At 35.9% G+C, this 22,902-nt stretch overlaps 1 long non-coding RNA gene across 1 annotated transcript in view; it reads right to left on the bottom strand.

The window, feature by feature from the left end:
- Window positions 1–614: 614 nt before the first annotated feature.
- Window positions 615–22,902, bottom strand: part of LOC145721443 (uncharacterized) — a 207,551-nt gene continuing 185,263 nt past the window's right edge. The window contains exon 2 of the long non-coding RNA XR_014145119.1: window positions 615–736. This is a non-coding gene — a long non-coding RNA (uncharacterized LOC145721443). The remainder of the gene's footprint in view (window positions 737–22,902) is intronic.

Below are 22,902 nucleotides of genomic sequence, written 5' to 3'. Positions count from 1 at the left end.
TCGCTGATGGCTGTTTTTATATCCTCAATTCATTCTAATTGACTATCATTACCATTGTTATTTTTGAGGGTCAAATATGCACAGTCTGCACAGTGGGTTGTCTTTTTTTTTTTTTTTCTTTTTACTACTACTTCCTTTAACACCACTTATTTGTGTAATTATCTTTGGTCTCTGACAATTCCAATAGAGTTTAGTTTTTAATGAATTTTTCCAACTTAAGACATGGAACCAGATGTTCTTACACTCTTGATCTTTTAGATCAAGAAGTTTGCCAATTACAAACATATATATATCAAGTACCTTACTTTGTTATATATTCATAATATTCATATCCACCACCTTCTAAATTTTGGGTTAGAATTACAAATTTGATTATTAAATACTCCACTGACAAAAATTTTCATTTGAAATTATTATCATATGCAGAAAAATCACTTTTCATTACACAGTGTGTGAGCTATCTGGGTCATTTTTTCAGCTCCCAAGTTATAGGCTAAATCCAATCCAAAATTCTAAAAATGATAGCATGACACCAGGGGAAAAACAAACAAAACAAAACAACAACAACAACAAAAACCCTTTGTTTAAAAAATCCAATATTAAACCTTAGAGAATACCTTTTTCATAACCTTTTATTTATTTATTTTTTTCTGGCTAGAGTTCATATCATGTACTCTTCTTCATTTTATCCCAGCAAGCAAGATTCCATCCAGTCTTTTTCAAAATAAGTTTGAACCTGAAAACAAAACAAAATAAAATTGTGTTTTAAAAGTACCCAATTTATAATAACACTGTAATTTAATTATTCTGAGACAATAGCAATCACTCTATTTGAGAAATAAATACAAATTATCCTGCACATAACAAAACAGTGTATTTTATCTACTTAGAGTTTGAGCCCAAATATTTCCCCTGGTTAGAATTTAGAATGATGTTTCTTCTGAATACTAATAATTAATTCAATTATCTCCCCACACGTGCAGAAATCCCAGAGTCCCAAGGCCAAGTTTACTTGCCAGCAAGTATATTCAACACATAAACTTCAAAATAGTTACTAATACTTAAAAACAAACTGATTTCGGGGCGCCTGGGTGGCTCAGTCATTAAGCGTCTGCCTTCGGCTTAGGTCATGATCTCAGGGTCCTGGGATTGAGCCCCGCATCAGGCTCCCTGCTCAGCGGGAAGCCTGCTTCTCCCTCTCCCACTCCCCCTGCTTGTGTTCCCTCTCTCGCTGTGTCTCTCTCTGTCAAATAAATAAAATCTATAAAAAAAAAAAACTGATTTACAACCAGAACAATCAATATTGTTATATAACTTTTAAAGTTTTTTTCATGTAAACCTGCCTCTTTTTAAATTTCTTCACTTATATGATTTGTCAATGCAATTCTCTCAATTTTACTATCTACCACCCCACTACCCAACACATACTTCTGAAACTTTTATCCTCAAATTTTCTTTGTTGTAAAGTCTCTATCCTGTTAAAAGTTCAGAGATTTCATAGAGATTTCTTCCACTTTCCCTTTATTTTATTTATGTGGGGATTCACAGTGCCTGGATAGATAAAACCTGACTTGTATATGCCTCCCTGGATGAGACTAATTGAAAAGCAAAGGAGGAGTGCCCAGATCGCTGGCCTCCTCTGAAGTTTCTTGGCTGAACGCGGCAGGATTCTTACTGCGGCTCAAAGGTCTCATCCAGAGAGTAAATGCTTAAATGCAGGCACCTGCAGTGGTCATGTACTTCACCAACTCCTTGCCTTGCACGTGGTGTGTTAATTAAACTCACAATAAAAGCGGAGACAGAGCTTGGCTCAAGGCCTTTTGCCACTAGAGTGTCTGATCTCCAGGCTTCTCCTTTCTCCTCCTAAGGAGTTGGAGTAATCCTTTCATACGCTGTCTTAGGGTTTGCTGGCCAAACGCAATTTACTTACTTACTTACTTATGTATTTATTGAAAGAGAGAGCACATGCACTAAGTGCAAGTGGAGGGGGAAGGGGCAGAGGAAAAGGGAAAGAAAGACAATCTTAAGCAGGTTCCAGGCTCAGCAAGCTGAAGCCCAAGGTGGGGCTCAATCTTATGACCCCAGGATCATGATGTGAGCAGAAATCAAGAGTTGGATGTTTAACCAACTGAGCCACCCAGGCGCCCCCATTTTCCCTTTAGAACAGACTTGCAAAAGTGCCAAGCCATTTTCTTTGCTGCCCTCTTGAGTCTCCCCTTTATTTCAACTTGCATGATCAGAGGAGTACTGGCCTTGAACCTCTGAAGCAGAGCCAGAGTTTATGATCGTCGGGCTTGTAAATTGACTTTCTAGTGTGATTAAAGATAATACCTTTCCAGACATACCTAGTTTATTCCCATAACACACTTAGAGACAATGTGACCTGCTTCTTAGACATCAAGTTGTTTACATCATCAACCTGTATCCCTCCCCTCAGAATTAGAGAAGTAGAATTCCTTTTCTCATTTTTGTCTGCTCATGACATTTGCAGTATTGGAAGAGCTCCATTTCAGTTGGAAGAACAATTTCCTATTTACAACAAATTCCAGGATTGCCTGGGAGAAATTTGCAGGGATAATTTGCTAGATTTCCGTAGTTATCACTTTTTGTCTGAGTTCCCCATAGTCACAGTTTACAGAAGGAACATTCTGTGCTGGATCCCCAGCTTCTGTGCTTTCATTTCCTTTTTTTCAAAATCAATAATTTTTCTTATTCCCCTTAGGGTAGCAAATCCTTCCAGATTTAACATACTTGAAACTAATCTTTTGGGCGCCTGGGTGGCTCAGATGGTTAAGCGTCTGCCTTCGGCTTAGGTCATGATCCCAGGGTTCTGGGATCAAGCTCCTGGCTCAGCAGGGAACCTGCTTCTCCCTCTCCCTCTGCCTCTCCCCCTGCTCATGCTCTCTCTCTCTCTGTATCTCTGTGTCTCAAATGAATAAATAAAATCTTAAAAAAAAAACCCTAATCTTTTGATATATAAGCCTGATCTTTGATATATTACGTATTGGTGAATCAGTCCCTTTTACTTACATCTGCTCAGTCACTCTTTTTTTTTTTTAATATTTTATTTATTTATTTGTCAGAGAGAGCACAAGTAGAGAGAGCAGCAGGTAGAGGGAGAAGCAGACTCCCCACTGAGCAAGGAGCCCGATGTGGGACTCACATGACCTGAGCCAAAGGCAGACACTTAACTGACTGAGCCACCCAAGCATCCCTGCTTAGTCACTCTTTACCCTAGTTAGGGCTCCCCTTTTTTGAGTGTATGTCAAGTTTTGTTACTAGGGACCCACTCAGTGCCTACTACTCTATCAAAATGTCTCCTTCTCTGCCAAATTTTTCTTCTGTGTAGTAACAGAATCAAATGAGAAATGATGAGACAAATAAATGCAAAAATGCTTACAGTAGCTATACTAGTCAGGAACATATCAGTATGAGGCACACATATCTGCAGGATAGAAGAAATTTCTGAACAAGAAACTTTTTTTATGCAAAAGATCTTTCACATAGTTATTTCTTCTTTGTTGCAAAATGTCTCCTCAAACTCCTTCTCAGGTCTTCTCCCAAGTGTAGATTGCCTTGTATGTTTCTCCACCTTTGTTTTTATCTCTGACTCATTTATATGCAGCTCCTTTTATTTCTGTGTGTCTCATTGCATTATAATATCAACAACATGAGAAGTTTGCATAACTGAGGATTGTCCATGAGATCTCCATTTTACATAGTTAAACTCCAAATCAGGGCTCTTGGCTTTTCTCACACAAGTGTTGACAAGAATGGCAACCCACTATATTCTTTTCCATACAGTTCCTCTTTTCCATAAGGTCTAGTTATGTGTACATATTTGCCTGATGTTACTATTTTAGGACATTCTATTTATATTAGCTACCAATGACACAACTCTAATATTCTCCTGTTCTAATAAAAAATACCATAAGTCATCCTTTCTTCAATGAGTTTTCATTTTGCTTTTTTTCATATGCCCATCTCCCATACAAATATAAACATTCATAGATGATAAATATAGATATAAATACACACACAGGTTATATTTCACACTAACCCAGATGATCTTTTGGTTTAGTCCTAAAATGGTGTCACATTTTTAGCCATCACATTTTATGATTTCTGATAAGAAAAGATCCCCTCCACAATCACAAAACCACTCATACTTTTCATAAATTGCTATGATTTCAACTTGCGCAACAACAAATCCAAGTCAGGCCAATTGACCCAGGCAGGGAAACAAAACTTACCTGTTGGGGTTTTAGAGATCCTGGCCCAGGATGGCACTATCTAGGTAATGCTTCCCTGTCCTCTTCACCAAAACTACATAAATGAAAGTCCTTATGGTTTTCATTTTTACATGTATATCCTGTTATAATTTAGATTGGTATTAAATTGAAATTATAAATTATTTTGAGAAGTGGCCACCTTGACAATGAATCTTCTCCTTTCAAAAATATGACATATATATTTCATTTATTGGACCTTTTTTTATGTCTTTTGGTAAAGTTTTATAGTGTTTATTGTTGCTGTTGTATCTTTTTTATATTTTTTTTACTTAACTTTAAAGTATATTGTAGAATCAATCATTGTAAATAGTTTCTTTGTTTTATTCCAATTACTAGTTAATTATTGCTACTATATAGGAATACATAAAAAGTTTACTCATTTTTATATAATTTTTGTGTAGTTTTCTTGCTGTATTTTCTTACCAATTCTGGTATTATGTTTATTGGGGTTTTTTTTTTTGGATTTTCTAGGTGGGAGATTTATTATTTATAAATAATAAATTTGTTAAGTTCTAATATTTACATATATTTAATTAATTTGTTCTCTGTTGCATTGACAATGGCTATAGTACAAGGCTACATAATAACAGAGATAGTGAGCTCTGAATTTCTCGTGGATGGTATTTATACAGTTAAAGCAGATACCTACTATTCTTTGCTGAGAAAAGTCTTATGAAGAAATGGTGTTTAATTTTTTCAGTTTTTTACTAGACGTAGGGAATTGCATAAATATATTTTCAGAGTCAGCAAAAAAGCTGATCCTGGCTGATTTAAAAAAAAAAAAGATTTGGGCGCCTGGGTGGCTCAGTTGGTTAAGCGACTGCCTTCGGCTCAGGTCATGATCCTGGAGTCCCGGGATCGAGTCCCACATCAGGCTCCCTGCTCGGCAGGGAGTCTGCTTCTCCCTCTGACCCTCCTCCCTCTCATGCTCTCTGTCTCTCATTCTCTCTCTCGCAAATAAATAAAATCTTAAAAAAAAAAAAAAAAGATTTTATTAAAAGGATATTTAAGTACAGCAAGTTCACAGGATATGTAAAGAGAAGTTGTAGGATACAAGATCAATATACAAAAGCAATTGTATTTCCACCTATAAACAGTAAACAATATAAAAATTAAATTAATACGATTACATTTGCAATTGCATCAAAAAAAATATACCAAAAAAAGAACATAATACTTGGCAAACTTTATTTTAAAAGTGCAAGAAAATAATAAAACTTTGATGAGGAAAATTAAAGAAGATCTAAATAAATGGACAGACATTTCATGTTTATGGTTTGGAAATTTCAATATACTAATGATGGTAATTCTCTTCAAATTGATCTATAGATTCAAAACAATCCCTATCAAAATTCCAGCAAAATTGTTTTAAATAATTGGCAAGCAGATCCTTACACTTTATATAAAAATGTAAAACACCTAGTAACAAAAATAATTTGAAAAAGAAGAGCAAGTTTTCTGCTTCCACACCTAAGAAGGTTATAAGTCAGCACGTAGGCTTACCAACAGGAAAAAAGCTGAACAACAGATAAAAAGCTGATAAATCAACAACTCATCTTGGATCCATAAGAGAAGGGAAGACATAGGACAAATAGCTGCCCCCAAAATTGGAGAGACGGGAATACAGGGAATCATGGCTTATTGGCTAGAGGCTTATTGATTTTACTGATCTTTTCAAAGAACCAGCATTTAGTTTCATTGATTTGCTCTTTGGATTTCCTATTTTCAATTTCTGTGATCTGCTGTAATAATTATTTTCTTCTGCTTGCTTTGCCCTCCTTCTCCTCCTCATCCTCCTCCTCTTCTTCCTCCTCCCCTTCCTCCTTCTCCTCTTTTTTTTGTTTATGTGTTTCCTAAGATAGAAACTTTGGATTTTTCTTCTTTTCTAGCATATGCATTCAGTGCTAAAATGCTCTAAGCACTGCTTTCTCTGCATCCCACAAATTTAAATTTTTTTTTTAAGATTTTATTTATTTGCGAGAGAGAGAATGAGAGACAGAGAGCATGAGAGGGAGGAGGGTCAGAGGGAGAAGCAGACTCCCTGGGACTCGATCCCAGGACTCCAGGATCATGACCTGAGCCGAAGGCAGTTGCTCAACCAACTGAGCCACCCAGGCACCCATGCATCCCACAAATTTTAAGTTGTGTTTTCATTTCATTTAATTAAGAATATTTTAAAATTTCTCTTGAGATTTCTTCTTTGACCCATGTATTATTTGGAAGTGAGTTGTTTAATCTCCATGTATTTGGGGATTTTCCAATTGTCTTTTTATTATTGATTTCTAATTTAATTCTGTTGTGGTCTGAAAGCACGCATTGTTTGGTTTCAGTTCTTCTAAATTTATTTAGGTGTGTTTTATGGCCCAGAATTGTGGTCCATCTTGATGAATGTTCCATGAAAACTTGAGAATGTGTATTTTACTGTAGTTAGATGAAGTAGTCTATAGATGTCAATCATATCTAGTTGACTGATGGTGGTGGTATGTTCTTACTGATTTTCTTCCTGCTGGACGTGTGATAGAGGGGTACTGAGTTCTCTATGATTATAGATTCATCTATTTCTTTATGCAATTGTATTAGTTTTTGTGTCATATAGTTTGACCCTCTGTTGTTAAACATATTCATATCAGGGATTGTTATGTCTTTTTGAAGAATTAACCCCTTTATCACTATATAATGTCCTTCTTTTTCCTTGATAACTTTCCTTGCCTTGCAGTATGCTGTGTCTGAATTAATATAGCTACTTCTGCTTTCTTATCATTAGTGTGTGCATGGTATATTTTGCTCTATTTATTTACTTTTAGTCTATATGTGTCATCACATTTTAAAGTGGGGTTCTCATAGAAAACATATAGTTGGATGTTTTTTGATCCACTTTGACAATCTCTGTCTTTTAATTGGTTCATTTAGACCATTGGCGTTAAAAATGATTTTTGATATAGTTGGATTAGTATCTACCATATTTGTTACTGAGCCCATTGGGAAGGGTGGCTGGGGAAAGAGGCTGATTAGTATCCACAGAACAGGTCATCTTATCCATTTGATTATTAAAATCCTCATCTGCTGAGGTCACTTTTTCATGTTCATTAAAATGAGACACAAATATCTTTATGTTTTCACCCATTCAGAGAGGTCTATCCATATACATTTTCCCCAGACTTTCTTGTCACCCATCTTCTGATCATATTCTTTCTAAGTTTCTTATTATTCTGCCAAACCATCATTGGCCACAGCCCAAGAATCAGTATATAATTGCACATCTAACCATTTTTCCTTCAAAAGAAAAGACAAGAAAAGAATGTCCAGGTTCGTTACTCAAGTTCTTTCCATCAGGAAGATTTTCCTTCATCCCTGTCATTCAGTGATATAGTGCTGCCATGGTCCACTTGAAGATGGTGCCTGCATATTGTGTGAGACCATTTGTAAACCAGGCACAAGTTTTCTCTTCCTCTGTCAACTGATAGTAGGGAACTTCCCATGAGGTTATAATAGCAGGCTTGGAGAGAGAGGGTAGCATGGCAGAAGTAGGGACTATGTACATTTAGACCACTTCTTCAAGTGACTTACTAATATCTTCAGGGCATGCTCAAGCCTGATATATATATACATATATATCATATATATATATATATATATACCACTTTCATTTGATGATGGAGTACTGTTGTGCACACTCAACATTATGGCTTGGTGATTCAGACAATAACCAGTTTATGATGGCAACTCAGGTCACATAGTAATTTGGTGGTCTGTGGTTAGGATTCAGTCTCTACTAAGGCCCAGTAGGAGGCCAAAAACTGTTTCTCAAGGGGAAAGGATCTTTCCGTAGAGGATTGTAGGACTTTGCTCAGAAACCCTTAGGATCTGCATTGTGATTTACCTATAAGGACTTACCAACGTCTCCAAATTTATATCATCAGTATAATGGACCAGTGTGATATCTTGTGGAAAGGAAAGACAATCAAGATTCCTGTGAGGCAGGAAAGTGAAGGTCTATTGTTGCCCTTGCCAGTCAAAAGCAAACTGCTTCAGGTGAACCTTATTGACAGGGGTGGAGAAAAAGACATTTATGCCAGGTCAATATCTGCACACCAGATACCAGCAGATGTGTTAATTTGCTCAAGCAAAGAAACTGCATCTGGTTCAAAAGCTGCAACTAGAGTTACCACACCTAGTTAAGCTTATGATGATCCACTGTTCATATCCAAGATCCATCAGTCTTATGCATTATCCAGATAGGTGAATTGAATGGGGATGTGGTGGGTATCATCACGCTGTATCTTTCAAATCCTTGATAGAAACACCAATTTCTATAATCCCTCCAGGAATGTGGTATTACTTTTTATTTACTATTTTCCTAGGTAGAAGAAGTTCAAGTGGCTTCTGCTTGAGCTTTCCCACCATAATAGCCATCTACAGTTCAGGGAATCAGTGTGTGGATTCTGGCAGTTGCTGACTCTAGCTATTCAAGTCATGCATTCTCAAACTAGAGAAATAGCCATAAATAGGTTTAGTGACCCATTGAGCCCACTGTGAGACTGACCTAAGCTAAAACTCTATTGATCACCTGACTTCCATAAACCCCTATTCTGGGGGACCACAGTGACATTTCAGGTCTCTTGGAATTAGTATCAGTTCAAAGCCAATGCCTAGTAGTCTCTAGAGGACTGATTAATTTATTTTCCCTAGTGCACAGCCAGCCTGGTAAAAGGTTATAGATCCCTCTGGGGAAGGCTGTGGGAAATTAACAGTATAATACAGTTTTTGACAGTGTGCCTGGATCCTTTCTCAACCTCTTCTTCATTCAAGGAGCTCTGGGTCTATAAACTGACTGAAGTCTGGGAATTGATTGAAGGGCTGTGGCTCTGTTTCTATGATTTAGGTAAACCTCTTGTTCACTTGATGTAGAACATTTTTGTTTATACAGATCAAGTAAAAATTTTATAGGCTTCCTGTCTATTTCACTTCTAGAAATACCATGATCATCTAACCAACACCACGAGTCAGACTATTCTGATTGCTTTTGACTCTGCCATCCATTGTGGTAAGCACACCCACCCTGCCTTTGGTAGTTGAGTGTAACCACTTGTCCCCTGCTATCTTGGGATTCAATTTTTCCCATTGCATTTAGGTTTCCCACCTCAATGACTGCAGTTGACACTGTCAGGTCTGGCCTACAGAGAAGGGTGATCACAGAGCTCTTCAGTTATGATGGGCTCTTCTCATAAATTTATTTTTCATAGTCAAGGTGAAAGATATGTCTTCCGGATCCTCCCAGGGTAGTTGAGTAGGTTTTAAATAACCCTAACTCCCTGAGTTACAGCATTTAATACAGAATCGCTGTTTAGTGGACCCATATCAATAAATTCATCCAAATCTATCTCTGTGTTTCTTCCACTGCCATCCCACACACTTAACATCTAGTTTTCAACATTTTCTGTGGATTTTTGTCTGTATAAATTTGAAAATTCAAGTAGTTCTTTGGAGGTAAAACATTCTCCATCATAGGTGGGGATGGGTGGGTCCTGAGAAGAATCAGCATTATCTTGTGAGGCAGCTCTCTTGGGAGGACATTATAGTTTCCTTAAATAATGCAGGGTTAATCTTCTCAGATGGAATAGAGCTGCTTCTACTAGGGATGGAGAGGCTGTTTCTACTGACAAAGAATCATCAAAATTTAGGGTCTCATTTTTCCATTTCATCAGGATCTTCTCACATGTCCCCATTCCAACTTTTAGAATCCCATTCTTTCCCAATCATTGCTCTCGTTTTAAGAGTAGACACCCTGTGAAGCTGTGAATTCAATTTGCATTATAATTCTGCCACTGACTAGATGAGATTCTGGATTTAGTTTTCATCAGATATTAGCCCTGTGGCTACAGGAGATAAAAGGCTCTTTCAGAATAGACACAGAAGATTTCAGGTCATTTATGAGGTGCTTAAGCCAGGAATTGGAATCTCTGAGCTCACCTTTTTTTTTTCCTCCGATTTGTCCAGTAACATTAGGAGCAACCAGACAATATTGTTACATTCTTTGGTTTGACAAAAATAGTTGAAAGTATTATGTTCATGGTCACCCAGATCCCTGCTTCTTGTAAGTGTTTGATTAGGAGTATCCAATGGCAGTATCCTGCATATCTCTATTGACAGATCATGTCATAGACTATCAGTGTTCTCTTTACTGGAAATAGAGTCAGTAGTGTCTTTAAATCTAATGAGAATAGAGAGTCAATTTCAGGAACACTAGAAACAATTCAGAAGATTCATCAGTAAGATTCTACACCTGTAAAACCACTCTTGGTACCAAAATCTTGTTGTTCAGGGTTCTCCAGAGAAACAATACCATTTATATATATGGAGAAAGAGAGATATTAATTATGAGGAATTGGCTCACATGATTATGAAAGCTGGTAAGTGCAAAATTAGCAGTGTGGGTGGTGGCCAGGCTGGAGAATCAGGAGAGTTGATGGTACAGTTGAAGTCTGAAGGTGACTAGGCAGAGAACCAGGAAAGCCAGTGTTGCAGTTCTAGTCCAAATGCTGTCTGCTGAAGAATTTCCTTAGTTCAGTTCAAGCCTTCAACTATATATCTCACACTATGCTCCGCCCCTCTCCAGTTTATTCTCTGTATGTGTTGCCTTAAAATATGCAGTACCTTTGGGACCTATATTTTGCAGCAATCTTGGTCCAAATGTGTTTTTATTGGGATTTCTTCCCACGGTCTAATTTTATATTCAATCTTTAAGGAATTTCTTAATGCTGCTGATCATTTGTAGATTTTTTAAAATTTCCCAGTAATGCTATAAATTTATTTTTTTAAAAAATCTGTTCTGATACTTCAAGAGGAAAAATGTATGTAACCTCAATCATTACCTTGATCCACTCTCATTTATTTCTTGAAACATTCTTTCCTCTTAGAATTACATGATGTTTTACTCTACAGTTTTTCCTTCTATATCTTTGACATGCTCTTCTCTGACTCTTTTTCTTCTCTTCAGAGTTCTATACTTGACCCTTTAGTATTTTTATTTAACCACTTCTCTTTAGTGGGGTTGAGGTGAAGTATTACTGTCTTTAAATTAGTAACTGAGAGGCTCTCTAGAAGCTACTTGTCATCTGCTTCAGATAAGATATTTTTCCAGTTTTTCCTCCCCTTTTTATCAAAAAAAAAAAAAGGAAGGAAGAAAGACTTAATAACTAAAATGTCAGCAGCCTCCAAACCCATAAAACTAGCTTAGCCTAGGAATTCATATTATCAATAGTATCCACTATTTTTTCTGGCTAATACAGATGGGGCTTTGTCCCAGACATAATACTGAGGAAGGGAAATGTATTCACAGCTTAGGTCATCTGCAGGTGTAGATACAGTAAAGCAGAACTGTGTGCATGCATGTGTGTGCCTGTGTGTGTGTTGCTAAATATAGTGCAGATGTTAAACCTGTTCTCAGTGGGAAGGCAGCAAGTGTGTTTTGCCCAAATAAGGCCATGACTAATCTCCTCCCTCAGAGGAATGTTTTTGCTCACTAGTGGCAAGCTCATTGCCAAATATCCTTAGGACTTACAGTGAGAAAGCTGACCTGGAAGTTGCATCGTTGCAAAATTAGGCTTCATAAGAGCTCTGGTTCCTCACTTGAATATTGAATTTTCACTTGACCATTTGTACTTCTTTGGCAACGGACTGAACATGGCAGATGGTTTTCCTGTTGAATGCCATTTCTCATTGTTTCACAGTAATTGACTAAAGTGCTACATTGAAAAGGATTCTAAGGTCAAATATATACTCTTTGGGAAAGAAGTTATAATCAATTAACAATATCAATCATGGGTAACAGGAGGAACAAATGGAGAATTGATTGCTACGTCCAATACAAAGTTTCACCAAATTCCCTAAAACCTAGAAATATATTGTCAAACATTTATCAGGCACCATTTCCCTTGAATTTTTTCCATTGAAAATTATAAATCTAAGTCCATGTAAAAGTACTTACTGAATAGTGTCTTAACGTTTGATTTATTTCATTTCCTAAAATGTGTGGTAGCAAAACAAATGTGTTTTCTAGAACACAAAACTGATAGGATTTCTCTCTTTTCACATAGTACATTTGAGGTTTTTAGACAGTGGTTAAGATTTATTCCCTGTCATCTAGAATGATTATTTTACTGCAATGACTCAAACTTTCATAGAGTTTTCCATTCACACATTTAAGTAATTCACTAAAATTTATACTAGATAATTTAGATTAAAATACTATTAGAATATTAAAATAGAAGACTGAGATAGGGATGTGTCACACATAGTGCTATAGCTGAGTCTGAAAGTGACTGACAGAGATTACTTTTTATGAAAATTGATAAGGCATGTTTAACTTGAATCATATGTACATTCCAACACAGCATTAAAGATACATGATTTGCTTATGAGCCATTGCAGATTCACAAGTATATTAGAAAACTTTCATATTGGTGCCATTTCCAGTAAAACTTGCTGCTAAAAACCATAATTTTTTTTCAACATTAGAGCAAAAAGGCCGTTGTGTGACATTTTCCATCAAATTTTATAGATGATTTATTCAATTCAATTTGGTTGAAGGGCTCCTAATAGAGGGTTGATAGATTTCTTGAAAAGAATATTGCATAGAGAAAAAAATAGACAATGATAAATGAAGACATGCTTCTATCTTGTAATAACCTATACTAACTCTCAAGTACATTCCAATGGAGGGCACAAATAGTACAGATAATATAAGCCTGATCATTCTAAGCATATTTTATTTGGTTTTCAAATATAATCAGAATGATAGTATACACTCTGACACATCCATCCTGATTTTCACCTTGACCTTATCAATATTGCACTATATTAATCAAATAAAAGGAAAGGTCTGGAGTCATCATAAATCATTATTTACATATAATATATAAATGTATAATATAATAATATATAGTATAGTTTGTATATATAATATATACTATCCTAAAAAAGAGAACTTTCTACATCATAGTGAGTTGACAAAAGGCACACATGGCACTTTGACCTGGTGTGCCAATACACAAAGAATAATGGTATTCCCTTTACTTAGTCATCTTACTTACCAGATTCCAGAAATGTTAGATACACGACTATAATTTTACAGGACTTCTCTAGTTTTTTTTCTTTCCCCTACAACTGTCTACTCCAGATATTTTTCATTTGAACATCAACTACATTTATAATCTGTGTCAGTCTAAGAATTATATGTGGCTTTGCCTCAATACTGTTTAGTCATGTACTTTAGTCTAGTTTCCTGGTCAGATTCAGAGTTACTCAGGAATCTTTTAACTAATGAAGTAGAAATGACTACCAATTTTTACCTGGGTATTTCAGATGAAATTGGCCACCATTACAACTGGTTCAAATTTATTTGTTTCCCTGTTGACTGCTATTAACCAAAGTAGGATAGTATGTCAGAAATCTAGTAGAAAATGTGCCTGTTTTAAGACTAAAATGCTTATTTATACTAGCCAAGCCCCTCCTTTTTTTTGAATTCATGTCCTAAAGAAATAAAATAAAGGGCTGTTTGACATACATGGATTCCACAGGAAATGTTTTACTTTGTTTCCTGTGGAGTCACTGTTCATTGGTAAGGATAAATCAGATATACAGACTAGAATATTTATTTATTAAGTCTATCATTTATACTCTTATCACTTTCTTGACAAATGACAGCATCAATATATACAGTTCAAGTCCTTCAATGCTGTTGGTACCACTTCATTATCTCCTTTGTTCATTTTTCCATGTTTTTTAAAGATGCTGCAATTCCCAATTGTCAGATTATTTTTATAGAGGTAAAAGGTCAACAAGCTGTACCTAAATTCTCTCATTTGCTTCTATTCCACGTTCACATATTTCTGGAAATATGTTATTATGGTCTGTTATTTTCCAGTGACAATTTAGTTTGCATCAGCAAAATTTATTTTTTAATTTTTTAAAAAATATATCTGTAGCATGTTATTCTTTTTGTTTGTTTCAAGTTTTTATTTTAAGCATCAGCAAAATCTAGATTGAACATTAAGAAAGTTTCAAAAGTTATGAGATAGAAACATACAAAGAAATTCTTTATATAGTTTTTGATAGTACATGGAAATTGATATAAAGTAAATTTTATTTATTGATAATTGCAAAGATACAAAATGATTCCTTTTAAAGATGTTAACAGTGATGTCCTAAAATTGAGTAGTTGGAGGGATTGATACTTAAAACAAAAAAGTATTTGGCTGTTCAGTTTCTACAACAGAAAGTAATATCCATTTTTTTTTTCCAATCTTGAAGAGGAAAGAAGATCAATATCTATGCTTTAAGATTATAAAAATCATTAAATCTTCAAAAATCATATCTGACAGGGCACCTGGGTATCTCAATTGGCTAAGCGTCCAACTCTTGGATTAGGGTCAGTGTCATGATCTCAGGGTTCTGAGATTAAGCCCTGCATCAGGCTTTGTGCTCAGCTGAGTCTCTCTCTCTCCCTCTGTCCCTCCCCCGCCCCATGCTCTTTCTCTCTCTCTCTCAAATAAATAATCTTTCAAAAAATCAAATCTGGCAATGTTTTTTACATGATTTCAGTATAATGTGTCACATTTTTTACATTTAAAAAAGATAGAACTATTAATAAAATGTAAAAATGTTCTGTTTTAGGATTTTGGCATAGAGAGATTATTGTTTTCTCAGCTATAGCCTGATTAATAGACCTTTCTTTTTTTTAAATTTTGACAAATAATTTAAGCACTTGCTGCCATGTGTAACTAATCTACTTTTATATTTCTGTTTTTATAAGAGATATTTTATAAGCGTACTTCATCACATTTTGAAATTAAGTATTCAAAATAAATATTTATAGCTATCTCAAATCTTCTTCATTTTTTTCTTTTTCAAAATATGCCATGGTAACTTACAGATATTTTATGGGCCTTTTAGACCATGATCTAATATTCTGGAGATAACAAAGAATCAAATAGCAAATTTGGAGTTGGGGTATAAAAATAAATTATTTAAATTCTTATAGCACTCATATCAGTCAAAATTTAGTAATGCCCAAGGATCATTGTCAAATTAGCTAATCAAATTAGAAGTGATTTTTGATAATATCCATATATGTATGAATGTATGTATGTATCCATTTCCCTCTCTCTCTCTCTCTTTCTTTCTCTTTCCCATGTATCTTCTGCCACATTTTTTCTCACTGCCATTTTTTTTTCTCTTTTGGTGACCTAATAGTTCATATTAACACCAAATATACTCAGGAAAAAACTATCACCCATTAGTAAAATAATGACATAATTCAATTCTAGAACCAAAAAAATAATTTTTAAATTTTCTCTTTGTGAAAATATGGTAAAAGTGAGAATGAGTCAAAGTGAATTTAAATCCAGTTTAATGTTGTCTAGCAAATCACTCAGTGTTGGAAATGACCTTGCCAAAGTGCATGGGACAACTTAAAAAGTGTAATTTGACAATAAAGAAAAGTATGACAGTGCTTTCACTTTTCTTGTATAGGGTATCAAAAATTTAATGGCTTTTTGTTTATTCTTTAGAAGCATAATGTGAAAGCATACACATTAATTAAAGCAGAAAATATTTAATTAGACCATAATAGTCACGTAAAGTATGAGAGGCAAAGACATTACAGTATATTATGGAAAAAAAATTGCAGTATACTATACAGTTTAGTATAGTGTATCATAATGTAATTGTAAACTCCTTTACATTTAAAAGCTTTTTCAGTTATAATACCCATCTTACTTGAGCCCATCAATGATTTTTAAAAATTCTTATGGGATTTTTGAAATATACACAAAAGTAAGAAGTGTATTTTAAAGAACCTTCAAATTACTGAATTCTATATGGCAGAATTATTGATATTTTTTTTACTCTTGCATTCCTTAATCTTTAATTTCCTTCTTTTACTTCCCTTTTTAATTAAATATACAATTTTAACATATACAGAAAAGTTAATTTAAATTGTAGCTGTGTGAAAAGCTAACTTATGTGTAAGTCATTATAGGACCTTTCTATTTTTTTATCATTGTTCTCCATATGCTAAGATATATTCTGAATATATAATTTGTGGTCAAATAAAATAAACTTACAATTCTTCAGTAGCTCGAATCTATATTTAATTTGCGCAAGTATTCCCTTAGCATTTGGTAAATGCTTAAGCTATGATAATTCAACAATGGTGGGCAGCATCCTTAAGCTAATTCAATTTAAAGACAGTATAGTTGTCACTATATTGCAGTTAAATTTGTTTAAAAAATTAAACTGAAATAAGTGGATTTTTTTCTGCAGAGGATATGATTGATTGGTTGATCAATTGATTTAATTATTTTGGTTGATAAGCTTTGTGTGTTTGTAGAAATAAGCTGATTGAAGGAAAAATCATCGATTAATGCATTTTGCCCTATTAGAAATGAAAAATTCAAAGTAGAGAATGCCTATTTTCCATGCCCTTTCCTGCATCATACAGATGAGTCCCTTTTACCCTAGAGTTAGAAGTCTCTTCTTTGAAGGATTTCTGCACTCTGCCAAGCCTTTCACTCTATTTTCAAAGTACAAACAATTCTTTATTCTGTAGTGTCCTTTAGCCATTTTGAAATAAACATAACTCGAATTCATATAGTGCCTACCGGGCATAAATCCTGTGGCATGTCATAGATATTAATTAATAGAATTGCATGAGCCATATGGTGATATGCACTAATTCAACAGCACAATTACTATCTTTAAACACTAAAGACTCCTAGAAACTCTAGGCCCTTAGGCGTATTATTTAGATTTTATTGGGTTTCAACTGGCAGACAAATTAACCAACAACATAGAACAAAACAGAATTTGTGGTTTTGCCTTCTAAGTTTATATTAATGGTATCAAGGGCTCAAACTTCCACATAGGGTGCTCTTTGTCTTACGGATTATTTCTTTTTCAATATTATCACTAGATTTGAATCATTTGCCTTATGTTTTATACAGCTTTCTTGATATAAAAAAACATCATCTCAAAGTTAACAAAAATCTTTCTCATTATTTTATGCCATAAAACTAATATAAAATATATTTTACCAAATATAAATTATCTTGTTTGATAATTTTATAATGTTACAGGTAAATGGTAACTCCCTCTTGCTTTAATCATTAATGCATATGCATATCATTAATCATTAATGCATATGTCAGCATTGGATATTTAGCAAGCCATTTTTCTCCATGTTCTAACAGATTTGAGTAGGAGAGGATTTTTTTAAAGTTTTTATTTAAATTCCCATTATTTAACATACAGTGTAATATTAGTTTTAGGTGTACAATATAGTGATTCAACACTCCCATACATCACCCAGTGCTCATCACAACAAGTGCACTCCTTAATCCCCATCACCTGTTTCCCCCATTCACCTACTCACTTCCCCTCTGGTAACCATCAGTTTGTTCTCTATAGTTAAGAGTCTGTTTCTTGGTTTGCTGTCTCTCTTTTCCCCCTTTGCCTGTTTGTTTTGTTTCTCAAATTCTACAAATGAGTGAAATCATATGGTATGGGATTCCTGGGTAGCTCAGTCAGTTAAGCATCTCCCTTCCACTTAGGTCATGATCCCAGGGTCCTGGGATCAAGTCCCGCATTGGGCTCCTTGCTCAGCAGGAAGCCTGCTTCTCCCTCTCCCTCAGCCCTTTCCCCCGCTTGTGCTCTCTGGCTCTATCTCTCTCTCTTTGTCAAATGAATAAATTAAAAACATCTTTAAAAAATTAAATTAGCAGTTTATGTGCCTTTAGATTTTATAGAACAGTACTGGAAGTTAGAAAATACGTTATATAAGACAATGAGAATGGGAACACTTTCCAGGCCTGGCATTGCTTTCTTTGATTTCATTGATTTCTGATCAACCAAGTTGTATTGTTTTAATCAAGAAGTGAATATAGCTGATATTTTCTGGTAAATTCATAGCAATATATTTCAAATTTGGAGACCTTTGGTGCCTTCCTCTTACAGTGCATAATAGAACTCCTTGTTTTTGCAAAACCATGTCAGACTGTGGCTACATGGGAGTGATTATTTAATCGTCATCTTTTATTATCTTTAATTTTGTCCCTTTCATCCATTTTATAACATCTACAATCTTTCAGCATTTTAAAATTAATAATTAGTAACTGGATTGGGGAGACGAGATGAAGAACACCTTGTTGGATTCATTCTGGTATTCAACATATTTTTAATGAAAACTAACTCGAAATTCTAAATGATGCAGAAGTGGGGTTGGAGTCAGGACACATGGACTCACAGTGTAAGTCTTATAATCATTTAGATTCCTGGTTTTAAATGGTCTCAGAGGTGTTTCTATCAGCCAAGGGATTGCTTGTTCCTAGTATGTCAAGCATTATGCAAGTGATGGCAAAGTTGATTCTATCTAGAACATCAAAGACATATTGGATTAAAGTCACAAAGCTAACTATCATATTTCTTTTTCTTTCCTACTTTCTTATTTCATATTTCCTATTTTTTTTCTAGTTAAATTTTAGATAACATTTCTAAAGTGTATTAAAATTAGGTAATTACATACTTATAAGTGAAATTAGATTACTATTGGGGCCTGGAAATACTAATGAAGCTTCAAGAACTAAACTATATACTCCCTTCTTAACAACAGGTTTAACCTGATATTGCCTTTAAATAAGGAAATTTATGTATTTTTGTTTAAAAATGATAGTATGTACCTCTTCTACTCATGAAATACCTAATAGTTTTTGGGAAAATATGTATCTGTCACAACATATAAATACATGCATACTGGGAGGAGGAAAAGATGGTGGAGGAGTAGGGGACCCTATTCCAGGTGGTCTCCGGAATTGAGCTGGATATCCACCAGACCACTCTGAACACCCACGAAATCAGCCTGAGATGTAAGAAGATAGGTCTGGATCTCTACAAACAGAATATCGCAAGCTCTTGGATCTGAGATATGAGGCAGGGAGCCGTAATTCCTCAGGCAGATATCAGAAAATAAACGGAAGGGGGAGGGAGCTGCCATAATTGCTGGTGCAGGGAAGGTGAAATAACACAGGAGCGCAAAAGACTCCCGCACTGGGGACCGGGCACAGATTCGCAGACCGGTAGCAATGGGGAAAGGACGTTAGGGCAGCCCCCTGGACTGAAACCTGGAGCAGTGGGGCCGCCCGTGATAACTGGGGGTGGCTGGTGGTTTTAGAAGCACAAAGGGTAGAGATGTGCCCCCATGCCCCAACCTGGAGGCGAGGACTGGGAGCGCCACTGAGTGGCGCACAACCCAGGCTGCTGCAGGTTATAGCAGCACATATAGAAACGGAGACAGTGTGGCCTGGAGAGCTCACTGAAGAACAGACTGCGATCTCTCTGCTCTGAGGCAGAGAGTTGGAAATGGTCTCTTCTGCTCTGACTCTCTGAAGAGACACGAAAAGCCACCAGGGAAAGCCGCCAGAGAACAAAAGCCTCAAAAAAACAGTTTTCACTGAGCCCATCCCCCCCCCACAGGGGGCAAGGCAACTCTTCCCAAACAGGGTTGCCAAAGTAACAGTGTGCCAGGCCCCTCCCTCAGAAGATAGGCTGGGAGAACAAGAGGCCAACACCCCTAAGGTCCCTATAAAACACGTACATCTTGCTTGGGTTGTGGTCAATAATTTGGACTCTGTACATTCTCTCAACCACCCCTCAACAGAATGACTAGGAGGAGGAACCCCCCACCCCCCAAATCGGAAAGACTCAGAGACTGTGACTTCTGCCACAGATTTACAAATGGATACAGATATAACCAAGATGTCAAAATGGACTTCAGAGTAACAGTTAAAAAGCCGATAGCTAGAATGGAGAAATCGATTAATGGCAACATAGAGTCTCTAAGGGCAGAAATGAAAGCTGAACTGGCAGAACTTAAAAATGCTATCAATGAGATCCAATCTAATCTAGATACTCTAACAGCTAGGATAAACAAGGCAGAAGAACAAATTAGTGATCTAGAAGGCAAATTGATAGAAAAGAAAAAAGAGGAAGCCTGGGAGAAACACCTTAAAATTCATAACAGAATTAGAGAAATAAGTGATGCCATTAAATGTTCCAATGTCAGAATTATTGGGATCCCTTAGGGGGTGGAGAGGGAGGACTAGAAGATATATTTGAGCAAATCATAGCTGAGAACTTCCCTAATCTGGGGAATTAAACAAACATTTTTGTCCTAGAGACAGAGAGGACCCCTCCCAAGATCAAAGAAAACAGGCCAGCACCCTGGCATGTAATAGTAAAACTCGCAAATCTTAGAACCAAGGAAACCATCTTAAGGGTAGTTACAGGGAAGAGATTCCTTACATACAGAGGGAGGAACATGAGAATAACATCAGACCTATCCACAGAGACCTGGCAAGCCAGAAAGGCCTGTCAAGACATATTCAGGGTACTAAATGAGAAGAACGTGCAGCCAAGAACACTTTGTCTGGCAAGACTGTCATTTAGAATGGATGGAGAGATGCAGAGCTTCCAAGACCAACAGAAACTGAAAGAACAGGTGGCCACTAAGCCGGCCCTGCAAGAAATATTAAGGGGGGGTTATATAAAAGGAGAAAGACCCCCAAGAGTGATATTGATCAGAAATTTACAGAGACAATCTATAGAAACAAGGTCTTCACAGACAACATGATGAAAATAAATTCATATCTTTCAATAATCACTCTCAACATGAATGGCCTAAATGCTCCCATAAAACAGCACAGGGTTGCAGATTGGATAAAAAGACAGGACCCATCCATATACTATCTACAAGAGACTCGTTTCGAAACTAAAAATACATCCAGACTGAAAGGGATGGAGATCCATCTTCCATGCCAGAGGACCTCAAAAGAAAGCTGAGGTTGCAATTCTTATATCAGACAAATTAGATTTTAAGCTAAAGACTGTAGTTAAAGACACAGAAGGACATTATATCATCCTAAACGGTCTATCCAACAAGAAGATCTAACAATTGTAAATATCTATGCCCCCAACATGGGAGCAGCCATCTACATAAGCCAACTGTTAACCAAAATGACGAGTCATTTTGATAATAATACGTTAATTGTAGGAGACCTCAGTACTCCACTCTCAGCAATAGACAGATCATCTAAGCAGAAAATCAACAAAGAAACAAGAGCTTTGAATGACACACTGGACCAGATGGACCTCATAGATATATACAGAACATTCCACCCTAAAACAACAGGATACTCATTCTTCTCAAGCGCACATGGAACTTTCTCCAGAATAGACCACATACTGGGTCACAAATCAGGTCTCAACCAATACCAAAAGATTGAGATTATTCCCTACATATTCTCAGACCATAATGCTTTAAAACTGGAACTCAAGAAAAAAATTTGGCAGAAATTCAAACGCTTGGACGCTAAAGACCATTCTGCTCTAGAATGTTTGGGTCAACCAGGTAATCAAAGAAGAAGTTAAACAATTAATGGAAACCAATGAGAATGAAAACACATCAGTCCAAAACCAATGGGATACCACAAAGGCAGTCCTAAGGGGGAAATACATAGCTCACTCAAAAAAACAGAAAAATCCCAAATTTACCAACTAACTTTACATCTTAAAGAACTGGAGAAAAAAACAACAAACGATGCCTAAGCCACTCATTAGAAGAGAAATTATGATTAGAACAGAGATCAATGAATTAGAAACCAGAAACACAGTAGATCAGATCAACGAAACTAGAAGCTGGTTCTTTGAAAGAATTAATAAGATCGATAAACCACTGGCCAGACTTATCCAAAAGAAAAGAGAAAGGACCCAAATTAATAAAATTATGAATGAAAGGGGAGAGATCATGACTAACACCAAGGAAATAGAAACAATTATTAGAAATTATTATCAATAACTATATGCCAATAAATTAAGCAACCTGGAGGAAATGTATCCTTCCTGGAAACCTATAAACTGACAAGACTGAAACAGGAAGAAATTGACAACCTGAATAGGCCAATAACCAGTAAGGAGATTGAAGCAGTGATCAAAAACCTCCCAAAAAACAAGAGTCCAGGGCCTGATGGATTCCATGCGGAATTCTACCAAACATTCAAAGAAGAAATAATACCTATTCTCCTAAGCTGTTTCAAATAACAGAAACAGAAGGAAAGCTTCCAGACTCATTCTATAAGGCCAGCATTACCTTAATCCCCAAACCAGGCAAAGACCCCGTCAAAAAGAATTTCAGACTGATATCCCTTATGAATATGGATTCCAAAATTCTCAACAAAATCCTAGCTAATAGGATCCAACAATACATTAAAAGGATCATCCACCACAACCAAGTGGGATTTATCCCCAGGATGCAAGAGTGGTTCAACATTCGCAAATCAATCAGTGTGATAGAACACATTAATAAGAGGAGAGAGAAGAACCATATGGTCCTCTCAATTGATGCAGAAAAAGCATTTGACAAAATACAGCATCCTTTCCTGATTAAAATTCTTCAGAGTATACGGATAGAGGGAACATTCCTCAAGTTCATAAAATCCATCTATGAAAAACCCACAGCGAATATCATCCTCAATGGGGAAAAGCTGAGAGCCTTTCCCTT

The sequence above is a fragment of the Leptonychotes weddellii genome, chromosome 5 (genome assembly GCF_054177405.1).
Source record: "Leptonychotes weddellii isolate Sample4059 chromosome 5, ASM5417740v2, whole genome shotgun sequence".
In the NCBI taxonomy this organism is placed as follows: Eukaryota; Metazoa; Chordata; class Mammalia; order Carnivora; family Phocidae; genus Leptonychotes; species Leptonychotes weddellii.
The sequence above is the reverse complement of the archived record's forward strand: the minus strand, read 5'-3'. Positions and strand labels throughout refer to the sequence as shown.